Raw genomic sequence first — 18,293 nt, forward strand, 5'->3', positions numbered from 1 at the left:
GTCAGCTTTCTGTCACTGTAATAAAATACCTCAAAATGTCAACCTATACAAAGAAAAGGTGTTTTTTTAGGCTATGCGTTTGGAGTTTTCAGTCCATGATCGCGTGAGTCTGCTGTGTTGGACCTGTGAGGAGGCAGTACATCATGGTAGGAGTACATGGTGGATGAGGCCTGATAGAAAAGAAGAAGATAAGGAAACTAGAATCCCAGTTGAGGACACACCCCCAAATGACCCAAAGCCAACCAATAGGCTCCACTTCTTAACACCTGATGTCCAAACTACAGCAATGCCTAAAAGTATACAGAAGCAAGGACATTCTGTAATTCCCAAGGCAGTCACGCACCTGGCAGCAGACCAGGCCTATTCAGTGCCTCCTCCTTCAGTGTCTACTTTTGCTTCTCTGCAACAGTGCTCCCTGTGTGATGTTGTCCTTCCCTTCCGGTCAAACTTTAACTACAAGTTTCTTTGTGGTGGTCTTTGACATGTGGGTGACAGTTTGGGCTGTATTCAGCTCTCTGGTTCTTCTGCACCCAGAGTCATTTATCTGGTTTGAGTCCTCTGGCATTCACCTGGGACATGACCAGTGTCCTCTGATTCAGTTACATTCTGACACTGTCTACCTGGAGATAGCATCAGATCCCATAGGCTGAGGCTCAGTTTCCTACTTGGGATGCTGACTGAAAGATCATTTGTTTTACCTGTGCTTCTGACCCACAGCCTCTTTCTTAGATTGTATTAATTTGCTAGAGTGGCTTACAAAACTCGCTTATTTTTACTAGTTTATTATAAAGGGTATGACAAAGGACACAGACAAAGTAACGCATGTGGGACATCCATGTCCTGTTGGCTAGCGGGTAGCTGTCAGCCCTCTCTGCCCCCACCAACGCTACCCTGAATTGTAACAGTATGGTTTCCTCACCCGTGTCTCTACTATCAGACTGTGGGTCTCTGAAAGTAGGAACTTGGTATATTGTTTACCCAGGGCTGCCTGCCTAAGGTGGTACCCTCCCATGCAGAATATGCTCAATAAACTTCTAAAAAACTAAATTTGATATGTCACCCCTGATACTGGTATGTAGAGTGAGCATCCTCATTTCCAACCAAATCTCTGGCAAAGCAAGTTTATAGCACTGTACGAATTTTTTGATGAATTAATATGAAATACTAAGAGAAATGATTGACACGTGTACGATAGAGAAAGCATCAGAATGGAATGAGGCTATAAAGTAAAACTGGCAAATGACTAAACTAAGAAATTCATGTTAATAAACAATCTTTCTATAATTTGTTTTTTCCTAGTAAATTGCAAGAGCAGCTGCTGATTCACAACAGGCTGCTTCTGACCAAACCTGGCTCAGCTTGTGGTAAAGAAATGTAACTCAGCATGAAATATAAAATATTTCATTTCTGTGCACCGAATGTCATTGAAGCATTTAGAAAAATGCTAAACTACCACTCATGAATGATTTTTTTTTTTACCCTCTGGTAAATTTTAATCACACCAAATAGGCAGTAAACAAAATGCAGTCGTTTCCTCTATAATTATATCGACTAAATTCACAAGTTTACCACATGAATTAAAATAGCACTCACCCAGTTGTAAAATTACAAATACATATTATTCTTTTGGCTTCAGAAGGTGATTTTTATTAGTTCATATATTTGAAGGTATATGCGCTATCTCTTTCCCTGCACTATTTCAGATTTGTTAAATTTGCAACAAATCATTCACTAGAAAAAAAATGAAAAGTTAAGTAAAATCTGACCTTTAACTGAAGCCCAAACTCATACCTGATGGAGCATTTTTTTTCAGTCAAATGCCAGTTAAATCCCTATAAATAAAACTAGTTATGAACTACAGTAATGGATAACCTTGAACTTTCAGAAAAATAAAAGCATATTTATTTTAATCCATTTCAGTATGGATATGTTATTTTAGAAGATAATGGTGCAAAAAGCCAATATTCCAAGAGTCCGCTTATATTTGACTCTGAAGACCTTGTGATGATACAATGTAATTACACGTGTGACATACGCCATAACTTTGAAATACATTATCTGTAGGGTGAATAAAGAAAAGAAATGAGCTATCTTCTGTTTTTTTAATGGAACATTTGAAAAGTAAATCCAGGTTTTAAATGTTTGGCCCTTTATCTCTCTCCCAAATCCCACAGGAGGCACTTTTCATGGACTCAGACTTGGAAACTCTTGCATCTAATTCCCAACTCAGGGCCAGAATGCCCTTTGCCAAGCTCTAAGCTCAAGCAGCCTCTCACAACAGCCCTTCCTCTGTTACAAAGGCTGATTGTGGACAGCCTTTCTGTTGTTTTGAGGTTGTCCCAGGTCCTGGGAGTGTGCTCAGTCATTAGTCCTTGTTCTGCCCTCTCCTCCCTAGGAATGAACCAAGTCATACAATTTTTGCTTATATTGTACATTTTTTCAGGCTCTAGCTGTATATTTTGACTGACTCAGACTTATCAATACCAGTCTTAAAATGTAAATCAGAGGCCTGGTGTGGTGGTGCACACCTGCAATCCAAGCAATTGGGAGGCTGAGGCAGTACTGTGACTGAGTTCAAGGCCAGCTAGTGAGTTTAAGTCCAGAACATACCGCAAGGCCCTCAAAAAATGTAAATCAGAAACGTAGGTCTTTTAAAAATTATTATTAGTATGTGGTTGTACTAGTGATTATATTCATTGTGGGAGTTGTTACATGTGCATAACACAGCCTAATTCTTTCTACATCCCTTTTTCCTTCCCTCCCCTGCCCCTCCTCATCTCTTGGTTTTGTTTCCATTTGCAAAAGATTTATCTCCCTGTTTCCTATCACCTTTCTTTCATTTTTGCTCTTTATTTATATTGTTGGGTTTCTCACAGAAGAGAAGCTATGCAATATTTAAGCATGTATGTCTGATTTATTTCACTTAACATTATGGTCTCAAAGTGCATCCGTTTTCTTACAAATGACTCAAATTTATTCTTTTTTATGGCAGAGAAGTACTCCATTATCTACCAGTGCACCACTTTTTCTTTATCTATTCATCTGTTGATGGTACAGGCTGCTTCCAAGATTTCGCTATCATGAGATGTGCTGCAAGGAACATGGCTACGCATGTATTATTGTAATATGATGTCTTAAACTCAGGAAGCTACCTAGAAGGAGAATAGTGAGGTTGAACGGAATTGCTGTTTTTAGTTTTCTGAGGAAGCTCCATACTGATTTACTTAGTGGTTGTACTAGTTTACATTCCTACCAACAATGCAGATGTCTTCCTTTATTTCCATGGCCTCTCCAACATTTGCTATTATTTGATTCTTTGGCTGTAGCCATTCTTTCTGGAGTAAGGAAGAATCTCAGTGTTGTTTTAATTTGCATTTCTTCAATGGCCAGAGATACTGAACAATTTTCATGTATTTATTGGCCATCTGTATTTCCTTTTCTGAGAGGTATCTATGCAATTCAATTGCTCAGTTTTGATTGGGTCTTTTATTTGGGGGGAGATCTAATTTTTTGTGACTATTTTTTTGGTACTGGGGATCAAACTCAGGACCTTGTGTTTGTGAGGCAGCTGCAGAGCCACTGAACTAAATCCCCAGTCCAGAGGATTTTTAATTTGATATGATCCCATTTGTTGATTATTTGTTATTTCTTATGTATTTGGGGTTCTGTTCAAAAAGTCCTTGTTTCTATCTTCGTGTTCAAGAGTCTCCTATTTTATCTTCCAGCAGGTTGTTTCTCTTTTAATATCTAGATCTTGATGCATTTTTATTTTATTTTAGTACATGGTGAGAAATGTGGGTCTAGTTTCAACTTTTTGCCTGTGTATAGTCAAATTTACTAGCACCATTTTTTAGCTTCTAAAACTTTATTTTTAATATAAACATTTCACAAACAGAAAGCCTCTAACCCCACACACAATTCCATAACCAAATGTTTCTATTTTATCAACATTATTCAACTATTTACACTGGTAACTTGTTATTTTATTTTATTTTTTGGTACCTGGGATCGAACTCAGAACCTTATGCTTGAAGGCAGGCGGCAGCACCACTGAACTAAATCCCCAGCCCACTGATACCATTATTTAAAGAGGTTTTCTTTCCTCCAGAGTATGTTTTTGGACCCTTTGCCAAAGATAAGGTCACTGAATGTGCCTTGTGTTGTTTCTGTGCCCTCTGTTTTATTCTACTGACCCGCCTGTCTGTTTTTATGCCAGTACTAAGTTGTTTTTATCCCTTTAGCTTTATAATACAACTTCATATCTAAGATTGTGATGCCTCCTGCTTTGTTCTTCTTGCTTAGGATTGCTTTTGCTATTTGGGGTCTCTGGGTTTTGAATAAATTTTAGGGTGTGCTTTTTGTTTTGAGGTTTTTTTTTCCAGTTTTGTGAAGAATGATATTGGCATCCCGATCGATTGGGATCTATGTATAAACTTTGATAGTGAGGCCATTTTGATAATATTGGTTCTGCTTGTCCAGGAAAAGGGGATACTTTTCCATTTTCTGTTGTTCTCTTAGATCTCCTTTTATAGAGTACTATAGTTTTCATTAGGGAGATCTTTCACTTTCCATGTGAAATTATTCCTATGTATGTAATTTCTCTTAAAGCTATTGTAATGGCATTGCTTTCATAATTTCTTTCTTGGTGGGGCCATTGTTGGTATAAAGGAATGTCATTGATTTTTGTGTCCTGATTATATAACTTTGATGAACTTATTTCTTAGTTCTAGGACTATTTTGTTGGAATTTTTGTGTCTTGAACTCCATTTTGTCTGAAAATAGGTTAGTTAGCTACTCCTGCTTGCTTTGGGCTCCTATTGCATAGAGTATTGTTTTCCATTGTTTGATTTTTTAGTTCATGAATTTCTTTTTGGATTAAATGTCTTTTATATATACCATAGTGTTGGGTTTTGTTTTGGATCTGGTCTGTCAATCTGTGTCTTTTGAGCAAGAATTGAGGCCATTTACACTGAGGGTTATTACTAAAAGATTGATTTATTCCTGTCATTGAATTATTTTTCCCTTTTACTTAACTACTCGCTCTGCCTGATGTATTCATTTCATCAGAGTTTTTGCTGTTGTTGGACTTTGTTGTCTCTTTCTAGGATATCCTTGGAAATTTTTGGAGTGCTGGTTTGGTGCCATGAATTTCTTAGGTTTTTTTGTTTGTTTGTTTGTTTGTTCTTTGTTTTTGTCATGCAAAGACCTTATTTCTTCATCAATTTTGAAAGGTAGTTTTTCAGGATACATTAGTCTGGTTTGAGAGTAGTTTTCTTCAAGAATTGAAATATTTCACTCCAAACTTTGCTGGTCTTTAAGGTTTATGTTGAGAAGTCTGTTGTAATTCTAATGGTTTTTACCTTCTGCATGATTTTTTTGCCTTTCACTAACAGCTTTTAAGACTGTCCTTGTGTTTGACTTCTGGGCTATACCTTGGGGAAATTCTTTTCTGATTGTGGTTATTTGGCATTGGTTGTAAAGTAAACTGGCTGTAAACTAGGGTACCTTGATTCCTTCGCCTGTGATATTTCACCATCCAGGAAGCTAATGTGGGCTTTTCATTCAGATTTCAGGATGGATTTTCAGGTTCCGGGGTTTCTAGCATTCTCCCCTTGGATCTCCGACACTGGTAGGTCATAGGACAACAGAAGCTATGGGCCTCCAGGACATAGGGTTCAATTTCTATTTTTTTGCTTTTTAAAATGATTTGACTGAGTAAATGCCTTCTAATCAATCAGTATTAGATGACACACAACATCCATCTTTATTTTCCAAAGCTTCTATAGTCATACAGTCTAAGTGAATTTTTAAAAATTAATTAGCTTTCCTGTAGCATGAGTATCACAGTGGTGACATCACGGGGCCTGACATCAGGGAGGTCAGGCCACAGGGTGTGGGCTTCAACTTCTTGAGATATTAAGATAAAAGAACCAGCCATTTTCAGTAACTGCTAGCAATTTTGCTCTTTTAAACTCCTTCCTTTCTTCCCAGCCTTCATCTTACATGGGCAGCTCTACTCTTAACTCCTAAATGTTTCAGAATGTGAAGTTACTAGCATTCCTTGTCCTCAACTAAGGGTTCCAGGTACTAATTTTGGAAGAAGTAGGAATTTCTGCTAATTGTGGAGGGGCTTCACTGGGCTTCTGTCATGATCCTATTTTTTAGAGTTTGACCTCCTGTTTTTAGTTTGAAACTTTTACGAATGTCAAAAATAGCTACACTGAGACCTCGGCCTGAAGGTGGGTGGGTTACTAGCATTCCTTGTCCTCAACTAAGGGTTCCAGGTACTAATTTTGGAAGAAGTAGGAATTTCTGCTAATTGTGGAGGGGCTTCACTGGGCTTCTGTCATGATCCTATTTTTTAGAGTTTGACCTCCTGTTTTTAGTTTGAAACTTTTACGAATGTCAAAAATAGCTACACTGAGACCTCGGCCTGAAGGTGGGTGGGGGGGCGGGAGGGGGATGCCCTTTGCTGTGGTCCTTAGGATTTCCTTGAGGAATTGGTTGTCAGACTCGAAGACTTAAAAACTTCTGTGAGTTCCCCTACCTTCACCTACTCATGGACTCACAGTGATCTAGGTTTGGGAAACCCAAAGTGGTTCACTTACAGTGGGGCCAATTGACTTCTAGTCTCCTTCTTGTGGTCTGCACAATCCTCCTCAGACAAAACAAGAAATCAGAAATTTTCTAAGTGAAGTGCCAGATGTGTGCAATGGAGGGTATTTGGAAGCCTGGCGAAGTGTCTTTCTTCACTTTGAGGATATTTCATGCAAATGCCCACGGTTGGTCCACTAGAATAGAAACATCTTCTCCAGAGGTCCCTGCTGGAGTTCAAATACCTTCACTAGATGAAAGATCCTATAACTTAGTTTTAATTTTTATTAAATTTTGTTTATTTTAAAATTTAGCAAATTATTAGTTAAATCAGAGAGGTAATAGCTTGATCATTTACTTTTACTCCTGTGCTGTTTTACCTCCATATTTCAACCACCTAGCTTGATATACTTAGAAATGAACTAGTGATAGAGAAAATTAACCTAGAGAACAAACAAATCCAGAAAAAATATTTTAATTAAATTCAAAGATAGCAGTAAGTTGCCAATATGGTAATTCTGGTATGTGTGTAATTGGAACATGATGACAATATGAATAGTTCTTTTAAAATTCATTGTTAATTAACACAACTAGCTCTGAACTATATAAAACTATCAGAAAATATATTGTCAACAAAGTTGTTTCAGAGCAGTTTTTTTTTGAAAATTTTTTTTGTACTGGGGATCGAACTCAGGTCCTTGCACTTGCCAGGCACTCACCAGAACCACTGAGCTAAATCCCCAGCCCACAGAGCCTAGCTCAGATACCACACTTCTTCCAAATAAGGAATCAGTTTTAAAGATGCAGAATGGACATCCAGACTTGCTGACTGGTCTGATATCTTAGGAATTTTTAATGATATTAAAAATCCATATAAGGAAGGAATACAAGAAAAAATTAAGAGGCAAATCCCAAAGTTCACATTTCTACATATTGTTATGGCATGTCTTAATATAGGCGATGATCTATTACTGTGCATCTGTACCTCTGTGAATTTTGGGTTTATTTTCTATCAAAAGGTAATGTCCATCTAAGAAATCTGTGGCTCTGGAATCTATTTATTTCATGAAAGGATAATTTAAATTGAACTACAACTTTACAAGATAAATCATGGAACTGGCTACCGATCAGAAACTGCATATGAATTTTGAAATAAAAAGCATTACTCACCTCCTTTTTTGTTTTCTTTGTTTTTCTTTTATTTATCCCATTTTTAATATAAGTTAAAAACGAATATTCTGAACTTCCGTATTCACTTGAAAATCCCTTTTCCTATTCTCATCAACACATCCCGTGAAGCTGAGTATCATGACAAAGAAATGGACGAGCTAGGAGAGTATTATCTTCTGTGAGCGGCATACTCCTCCAGCCAACCTGGATTAGGTAAAGCGACAAACAGGAAGCAAGCTCGTTTGTCAAACTTTATATATCGATGGGCATGTGTTTTTGTTCAAACTTGATTTAGTATGGGGAATTGCTATCTTTATAACTTCCTGATAAAGTTATATTTATGGATTAACAAAAGTTAAGAATGTAATAGAAGTGCTGATATGCATTACTGTATATACACATGCCATGAAAAACATGTGGCTTAAAAATTCTTTTACCTTTCCACACGGCATGTTTATTCTGACATTTATTTACTTATTTGGTACTGGGGACTGAACTTGGGTCCTTGCACTTACAAGAAATCACTGAGCTAAATCCCTGGCCCTGTTCTGATATTTATTGAAGTGTAATTTTATGTCTGCTGAATCCAATGAAAAATTTGGACTTACATTTTACATGTCTAGTTTCAAATCATTTAATATTTAAGAATTCACTTTTATTATATTTAATAAAAAGATTGGTCTGTGACAAAATGGAAATTTAAAAAAAGAAACCAAACTTTACGCCCAGCTGGAAGAGAAGCTACGTGGGTGTAAAACCACAAGGGCCACCTCAGCCTCCACGAATCCCCATGTCCTAGTACCTTGTGCGGGCCATACTCCCACTTATATTTTTGCTAGATTATTTTAAAGAAAATCTTAGCTATAACATAATTTCACATGCAAAGACTTCACTATGTAGCTCTAAAAGTAGTAACTTAAGAGCTCTAACCACATACAACAGAATAAAATATATAATAGTAGTTAATACTTGGTTTATGTTCACTTTTTGTTGATTATCTCAAATACATATCTTAGTATTTTGTTCAAGCCAGGATGCAAATAAATAGTGCACCCCATATTTGGTTGCTCTATCTCATCTGTTTGGCCCAACATTTCTTCCCCTTGCTTTTACAGATATTCCTCCTTAATGACCTACCTGTTTAACAACTGTTTGGATTTAACAACCTGCCTCTTGCACTTATGACCCACATTTGGACTAATGTAAGAGGAACAGGAATAGCAGCGTGGCCTTATGGTGGTTTCTTCCACATTATGGTACTACAGTTCTTGCTGACTGTACTTATAGAACAGTTCTGTATTTCTATGTTCTATATACATTACAGTACTGCATGTAAAAGTTATGCAAGCAAAAACAAAGTCATCATTTGACTATTTCTTGGTTCCTAAATTGTAATGTATGTTCTACTTACAATTCCTCATGCAGTGACTAGTTCACTTAATGACCTAGCCCAGAACTCCTTCGTTAAACAAGGAAATGTCTTCTCTCTCTTTCTCTATCTCTCTCTTTTGAGCTGTGTGGTGAGGAATGACTAGACCTCTCGAATATCCACACTTCCACACTATGCCTGAATTTTGATTCATCATGGATAACCTGTCACCTGAAGACATTCAGCTGAGGGCTAACCAATTGACTGATGAGTCTCTGGAGAGGATAGGGAAAATCCTGGGTTTAGCCAGTCTCAGATGCAGGAGTCAAGACCACCACTCAGCTGGATGATCGGGGGAGACAACTAAACCTCATTGAAAAAGTAATGGACCAGATAAAGACACAAGAGAGACAGAGAAGGCTCTTAATAGAACTCAACAAGTGTCGTGCCCTCTGTGTCTGTCTGTGAACTTTGAATCTGGCAAAGACTACCAGGCAAGATGTCATAGGCAGCTCACCTAGAAACATGGTAGGCAGCAGCTAGCCCAGGTCACAGAGGGCCAGCCTCAGCAGCCAGCCACGGGAGTAGCCGCTGGCAGATACATTAAATGTATAACCAACGATGCCAGAAAAGATGAGGTGAACAAGAACATGACTCAAGTCAGCAATATCCTGGGAAATTTAAAGAACATGGCCTTGAACACAGGCAATGAAACTGAAGCTCAAAATAGACAGCTAGACCAGATCACAGAAAAGGCTGACACCAACTAAGATTGTATTGACATTGCCAATACCAGAGCAAAGAAACTCACTGACAGCTGAAGCTACTGTTGTACTTCTTCCCATTTACTCACTTCTCTAGCTGCTCCTCCTAAGCGACTGCCTTTCCAGAGTTTGAAATTTTGATCTCACACTGAGCTAATTTGGGATAATGCAGAAGGGCCAGTGGGGTAACAGCTTCCCGACCTTATTTTCTGTTTCCCTAGAGGGTAGCTTACCCCTCAGCCTGCACTATTTTCTTTTTCTACTCATACTCTTAGATTGGCTTTCATACATTACATCTAGCAGGAAAGGAGGAGTATCATCTCTTCATTCCAGCAGGTTCTTTTGCCTTCAAGACTTGGAAGCACTGCAAAAGGCAGCAGGAAAGAAAGCAGCTGTGGAGGTATTTTCTGTTTTTGGCTTTGGTTTGCCATAGGCAAAGGACAAGAGAGAAGATGTTGTTACCTCAGTAAAACGATGCAGGCTGCAAAACAAAAAGTTGCATAGCTACTATAAAGATGTAATCATATTTAGTTTTTTATTTAAGGGGCAGTTTTGCCAATTGGGGATAATGCTTGATTTTGGAACTTTTATACACAATATCTTTATCACTATTTATAACCTCTGCCTCAAAGAGTAGAATACAAGGACCTTTTTTTAAGTATAAGCTAAGCCGAGTATGATGGTGCACATCTGTAATCCCAGAACTTGGGAGGTTGAGTCAGGAGGGTCATCATGAGTTCAAAGCCAGCCTGGGCTACATAGTGAGTTCAAGCTCAGCCTGAACTAAACAGCAAGAACTGTGTCAGAGAGAAAGACGGAGAGAGAGAGAGAGAGAGAGAGAGAGAGAGAGAGAGAGAGAGAGCAAGTTTGAACTCTAGAAATTATGTGTACATAGATTCTGTGATCCCAGTTCATAATACACATTGTACAGATGATTGCCTTTTAATTTTTATGTTAGTAGTAGTAGTATCACAGTCCTGTTACAGACAAATTAACTACATAAACTTGTCATTAGTCTTTGAAGAAAAAAATGTAAATATATATGTGTAACACAAGAATCTCTAAAGCAAAGCTTAAATTTTTTGGGGAAAAATATGTGAAGTTAGATTTGCCACAATGCTAAGAATTATGTTTAGATAGGAAAAAGAAAACTTATTTTGATCTCAGGTAGATAAATAGATTTCTTTGAGCTTTTTCTATCTTTATATATTTAAAAAGTTAGAATGAGCTTATCCTGTCATACTAAACATGGTGTGGAAATTACACCTTTGGTTTAAAAAAAAAAAAGAACCATGTGATTGGTGGAAAAACTGACTCATTTGTCTTGTAGAAATTTGTACATTTCTGAATTTGGCCTGTTGCTTCCTGGGACTGCTCCTCTACTCCTGTCAGTTCCTATTTCATTGGTGTTGGTCAAGCACTATTAGATTCAAGTTTGTGCATGCACACAAGATTATTTCTTGATGGTGCTCTGTGTTTCCATTGCAGCAGCCCAAGGCACTTACTTTAGTGACATGACTGACATTGATTCGTGAATTCAGTTGCTCACTCTGTTCCCTCCATTATAACATCTTTCGTCAACTTTTCCTTAACGGTGAGCAGCCATTAATGCTTTCTATCGTCACCCATTATTTTGCTGGGATTTGCAAAATGGCGGTTTTCGAATTAGCTCAGTGCGTCTTCTTTTATTATCTGAGATGGCTTTCTATAGAGAGAAACATTCTCTCTTAAACTGGTTATCTTGCAATACAGTCTGCAAAAGAAAACAAGAAAATGCTTGATTCTCTTCCTTTTATCAATTTTCATAATAAGAAATTTGTGCCTTAGCAATCTCCCAAGGTGACCAATTAATTTTGTTCAGTTTTGGATTTTTTTTGAGCATCAGTATGAACTCACGGATTTTGACACTGTCATCACTATTTAAGACACTGTCATCATTATTCAAATAAATCTCGGGTCTTCTTTCCATTACCTGGTCGTCTTTCAGTGCTCCTCATTTTCAGGCATGACAAGGTATCCCAGGCTCCTCTTTTACACTTTCAGTTACAGACATGAAAGCAACCATTTCTCCAAGGAACTCTGGCTCCTTTCAGTAGGAGCTGACATCTGTGAGCTGCAGTCAGTGTTCTATAGGCCATTTTCTTTAAACCCTTTTCTCATGGGCTAAAAGAGATCACCAGCAACAAAATGACTGAGAGTCCAATGCACTCGTGGTCCCCAGCAGCCCTTGAGAAGAGGTACCTGGGTCTCCTGGTCCAACACCAGGGAATAACATGCATTCCACCCCTGAAGCCCTAGCTCACTCTATTCGTTTGTTCATTCAACAAGTCCTTAATGAGAACCTATTACTGCTGTCTCCAGACCCAGGAGCACAGCAAGGCACAAAACAGGTCTAATTCCTGGTGTCAGGAAGATGCTTCTCTGGTGAGAGGAAGACAACACACAGAAAACACACGGGTTCATGTGTGGGGCTGCTTTTCTGTAGAGACCGGTTTGAGAAGCACTGGAGCTGAGAACCGAAGTGAGGAGTGTGCCAGGCAGAGGACTGGGGAAGAGTGTGGGAATGGCTAGTGCGATGCAAGAGCCGAGTCACAAGTGTGTTGATGGCTGCAGTGGTGCACGCTATATTCCCAGTACTCGGGAGGCTGAGGCAGGAGGGTCATTGCATTCGAGACCAGCCTGGACTACATAGTGAGACTCTGTCCCCCAAATACAAAACAAAACAAAAAGTGTGCTCACTGTGATTTTTAGCACTGTAGATGCTGACAAATTCTTCACTGTCCCAAGTTTCAACATGTTTTCTATGTTGCAAGAGAGTTTCTTACAGTAAAATGTTCCAAGTTTATAGCTTATCTTTCAGTAGTGATCTTTTCTGTGGTGACTTTTATGCCATCACTTCGAGATGTCTTCAAAGATAAACCATCTTCCCTCCTTCCCCAAAATTCATATTCTTAAAGATAATTTTTCCAATTCCAGATATTGTAGGTGTTTCTTCCAGAAGGCAGAGAAAACACAGAAAAAAAAGAGCACAGAAACCAAATGTGGTGATGCATACATGTAGGAGGCTGAGGCAGGAGGATCTCAAGTTGAAACCCAGCCTGGGTCACTTAGTGACTTAGTAAGACCCCGTCTCAAAATTAGAAAATAAAAAAGGGGTTGGGATGTAGTTTAGTGCAGAAGCCCTGGGTTTAATCCCCAGTACAAAAAGAAAAACAAAACAAAACAAAACAAAAGCAAAACTATGACAAAGTTAAGACAAAACAGAAGCCATCTATGAGCCTTCACTGAGAATGACCTCTGATAACACAGTGGTTAGTGTCCCTCTCTTCTGTCATAACAGTGCTGTCCAGCTGTGAGTTCCAGGTCCCGCCTTCCCACTTTCAGACACAGTCTTCTGTTCCTATAGAGACTTCTAGATTACATCTGCTCAGTTGATTTCTTTTCTTTTTTTTTTTTTTTTTTTTTTGGTACCGGGGATTGAACTCCGATCCTTGCGCTTGTGAGGCGGGCCACTGAACCGCTGAGCTAAATCCCCGGCCCCTCAGTTGATTTCTTTCAGAGCAGGACACCTGAGGAATGGCTTCACCTGCTTGAGTCGTCCCTTGGACTTAGGGGATTCTCCTGGGTTGCACTGTACCCCTCCCCTCTGTCCGGGGATCATGCCATGAGTCCTGCTGTTTCCACATCACCAACCTATTCTCGCGTCTTGGTCAAACAGAAGTGACAAAAAAGAGCCACCCGGATCCACTCTGCCCTGCACCATTTCCCCTTCCTGCTGTGAGAGATCCTATGGGGTGTGTGGGGTGGTGAGGCAAGCAACACTTCAAAGGCAGCAGTGGAGACAGGATTTAATCAATTCTCCTTAAAGGAAATAATCTATTTTAGTGTAAAATGGAATTTGCCTTTCCTGAGTTTGCTTTCCTCACCAGAAGCTATGCATGGTTTTGCCATACAGAAACTGTTCATTTGGTAGGTTTCATCTCCAGCTATCTGAACACTTGGATATGTGAAATATTCTTAACGGATTTAGACACATGTGGAAATAAATAATGAACACGGGGTGAGAACAGGCTGAGGCAGTGCTTTCAGAGCTCCACCGTGAGTCACACTGGCAGAGACTTGGGCCGGTGGGAAGGAGGGAAGGCTTCAGGTGTACTCTGGATGGGACCTGTTGGTGGGGGAAGTTGGACGCTGGCTAGAGGTGGCCAGATTTTGTACGACTGGCTTTGGGCACCCATTTGGCTTTCTCTGAGTTGGGGGGCTGGTGAGGGATAGCAACTGGGAAACTGATTCACTGCCATGTGCTGACCCATCTGGGCTGACTGCTCCAGAGGGCGTGGCTTGCTCTGCAGGCGGGTTGCTATGGAAATCGTAAGTCAGAATTCCATTGCGGAGTGCATGCTGGCCACTGTCCATTCGTATATTCAGCTTCTCATATATTTTTCCAAAATATCTTGTTGACAGTTTGAGTGCAGTGATAGGGAAACTTTCCTTCGGGACAGAGTTCGTGGGGATGGCGTGATCCCAGACAAACAGCTCAGACACTGGAGGCCCAGAGTCTAAATTCCAGAAGGTAACTTTGGGCAGACCATTTTCATAGGGTTGTTGAAAGAATAAGAACTATATATGACAGGTTTTCTATGAGGCCCTTCATAAGTAAATGCTCCATCAGGGCTGTGCCTTGGAGAGAGGTGGCTGGTGATTCTTCTGAAGAATTCTTTTGGGGGTTGTATTCAGGGGTCTTAGCAGAGCTGAAACTTTGGACACAAAATTCTGGTTCAGAAAAGATCCAATAAGTGAAACTTCCTTCCAGACACTTTGCCAGGAAAGGAGGGTCCATAGTGCAGGAGTCCACGGGATGCTGCCCCCACCCTCTGTCTCGTGGCATTTGCCATCACCCTGCAAGTCTGCAAGGCCATCCCTGATAGGCTGACTGCTGCTGCACACTTGTTAGGGAGTCTCTAGTGGATCAGAAAAACAGTTGAAGCCCCTGACAGTTCATGTCCCTGTCACCCACACGGACAGCACTGCCAAGTCCTTGAAAAGTACAAACTAGAACCACACCTCAAGCGCTATCACCACACGCCACGCCACACCACACAGACTGCAGGCTCCCTGGAGCTCACCCGCCCTGGCACCCTCCTCCAAAGACAGATGAATTCAGCAGGTTTCTGGCCGTTGCTTCTCCCCACTATCCCCACCCCCACTCTACTAACGCTGCCGCAGTGCTTGGCTGTGGTGGCTCTGAGTGATCAATGCAGAGGGTCAAACTAGGGACATTTCATATCTAAGTAGGAGTGGATGTCACTCTACTCTCCGGCTTTGTCCAGCAGGCTGAGAAATCTGAGCCAGACATGTGTGAGCTGCAACGTGAATCCCATCAGCCCATAAAGATTCTTATTCCTCAAAGGTTCCTATTCAGACAGGAACTACTTATCTGTAGTTCTTAATGAATATATTACCCACCACTTCAATTTTGGTTAGGCATTGCACATAGGTCTACCTAACTGTATACCACATTATAGAGAGACGTTTATGCTCCCCTGAGAGTTGGTTTCTACTGAAATACACATCAGGATATATTTAGACACTATAGTAGATTCCTGGGCCCGCTGAAGCAAAGTACTACAAATTTGGTGACTTAAAACAAAAGAAATTTATTCTGTCACACTTCTGAAGGCTAGAGTCTAAAATCAAGGTGTTGGCAGGTCTGTTCTCTCTCTCCTCTCCTCTCTCTTCACCCCCTTCAACACTAGGGCCGCTGCCGAAATCCCTGAGTTCTCAGGCTTGTAGATGCACTCGAATCTCCACCTCACCATCCCACGAAGTTATCTGCGTCTGAGCCCAAGTTTTTCTTTATAGTCTTTGGCTAATTCTCCCTCCTAATCCAGTCTTACCTCATTTTTTTCTTGATTACATCTGCAGGACACCATTCAACCCACAGTAGGTGCCTTCATATTGATAAAAAGAGCATTTTACAGAGCAGCATGGGTGATTAGGTGAGGGATTCAATAGCTGGCACCAGATTCAATCTCTGGCTTTGCCACGTCTTACCGTGTGATCTTGGGAAAGATGCAGAGGTGATCTGTGCCTTAGTTTCCACATCTGTAAAGTGGGAATGCTGCTAGTGAAAGTACTGACCTAGTTGGGATTTAAGGGGTTCAGGTGATTGAACACATGCTGAAAACTTGGCATTAGTGCTGCACATAAGCAGGTGGGTGCTCAGTCCCCATTGACTAGGTGGATCGATCAGCCACTGTTCTGGGCTCTCCGAGCATTGACCTTTTAATAGTCTTCAAAACAAGAAGGCTTACATGAAGCCCAGATAAGCTCACTGACACACTGGGAATGCTACAGTTGGAACTCAGGCAAAGGAGTCCAACTCGGAGGCAAACTAGACTGCATCAGAGAGCCCTGAGCAGTGCCCAGATCCAGCGAGACTTTTCTTCTCCGTGCGTTCTTTTCCCCATGCCTTAGACACAAATAGGCTTGATGTTTAAAATGAGACACTCTCCGACCTCTGGGCCCTGTGGGGCTTCACTCCAACAGTGTGCTTCCGGGGAAGGAGCTGCAGCAGGGGCTTGTGGAGGTCGCCCTCAAGGCCAGGCGGCCAACTCCCGACCTTTAGCCCTTTCTCCTTGTTTGTTTTCTCCATGTGTAGTAAACCCTGGGCCCCAATCAGCTGCTCCTTTCATGCTTTGTGTACATCCGTGGAACGCGCCCCTCTCCTCCTCTAGCAGAGTTAGCTCAGGGCCAGGCCTCCCTGAGGGAGGGGCACGACTGGGTTTGGGTTGGTCTGGGAAGAATTTATCCAGAGGAGTTGATTTCCAGCTTGTTCCTGCGATCTAGCATGGGCGGCGGACACACAGCAGGTCCCCGGATGCGACCCAGGAGGGCAGCGTGGAGGTTGAGGACGGCTCCCGGGAGGAGGGGGCCCTGCGCTGAGGCAGATCTTCTGACTTCATCCAGCCATGGCTCCCTAACTGTATCACACATTAGCAGCTTCTCTGACTTCTTAACAGTCTCAACAGTTAAACTGAACTGTTGAGAAGCGAAACTGCCCCATCTGTGTAAACCTCATCAGGCAGCGCATTATAGCGTTGAAATTGAACAGACTACAAACTAATCTAGAACGTCCGCCCAGGGCGCAGGTGTTGAGGGCTTAGTGCCCAGCAGGCGGCGCTCTGGAGAGGTGGTAGAAACTCAGAGGTGGAGCTTAGTTCGAAGAGGTGGGTCCCTGGGTGGGGCGTGTTGTGCCTTTGAAGGGTTACTTCCTCTGCTTCCTGGCTGACAGGAGGTGAACAGCTTTCCTCCACCACGCCCTCTGCCCTGCTTTTCCGCCTGGCTGAGGGCCTAAAGGTAATGGAGTCAGCTGACCGCGGACTGGAAACATGAGCCAAAAAGAACTGTGATTTTGTTGCTGTGTGTGTGTGTGTGTGTGTGAGAGAGAGAGAGAGAGAGAGAGAGAGAGAGAGAGAGAGAGACAGGGTCTCACCATGTAGTTGAGACTGAACTGGAACTCATTATGTAGCCCCAGGGTGGTCTCGAACTCACATCGATCCTCCTGCCTCAGCCTCCCGAGTGCTGGGATTACAGGAGTGCGCCACCACGCCCGGCTTTTGTTGCTTATTTTATCACAGTGGTGAAAGCTAACGCGTCAGTACATGCTCTCTTTCTCCAGAGGTGATATTCACGTCCACAAGCAAATCCCAGCCTACATGCAAATACAACTCTTCAAAAATATAACGGGGTATACGGGAACAAGACTCTGAAAAAGGTGTCACACATGGACTCGGTCACAGACATTCCATGCTGCTCTCACACCTGCTGTCTTCTGACCCTGCTGACCAGACTGCAAGATCCCCATTAAACGGCGGTTTTCGAGAGGGAGCCCGATCTCCCAGGGAGCCCGACCTCCCACTCCAGCGCTGTCCTCGCCCTCCAGAGCTCGCAGAGCTACTCCCTCCCCTTCATACCTTCCCAGGGCATCGCGGTTATCATCGTAATGGAGCAGCCCTGGCTCCCTGGATGGCACCCTAACGATGATTCTTTTGTGTTATCGTCATTATTTCTCCACAGAGTACCACTGAGCAAAGTTGAGCTGCCGAGACAGCCGATTTAGGCATGTCACTACATTAAACGGGCGTTTCTTCTCTGTGGCCATTAATGATTTATACCATAAAGAAGGAGACAAGTAGCTGCCCAACATGCTAATTAAAGATACTGAGCCTCACAGATGAAAAGTATGGTTCTTATTAAAGTGTCCATTTGTTACCTGGACAGCCTGTGAGCAGCAAATATGCTGATTGCTCCAGACATCAAAGGAACAAAGTCACCTAGGCATGCGAAATCTACTCAGGAAAACAAATGAATCCATGAGACTCCGCCAGCGTGCT

General features: G+C 41.5%; 1 pseudogene; it reads left to right on the forward strand.

Annotated features, from left to right (window-relative positions):
- Nucleotides 1-9,348: 9,348 nt before the first annotated feature.
- Nucleotides 9,349-9,954, forward strand: LOC104871935 (annotated as a pseudogene).
- Nucleotides 9,955-18,293: the final 8,339 nt, after the last annotated feature.

The sequence above is a fragment of the Fukomys damarensis genome, unplaced genomic scaffold, assembly GCF_012274545.1.
Source record: "Fukomys damarensis isolate Sample0158 unplaced genomic scaffold, DMR_v1.0_HiC HiC_scaffold_30, whole genome shotgun sequence".
Taxonomy (NCBI): domain Eukaryota; kingdom Metazoa; phylum Chordata; class Mammalia; order Rodentia; family Bathyergidae; genus Fukomys; species Fukomys damarensis.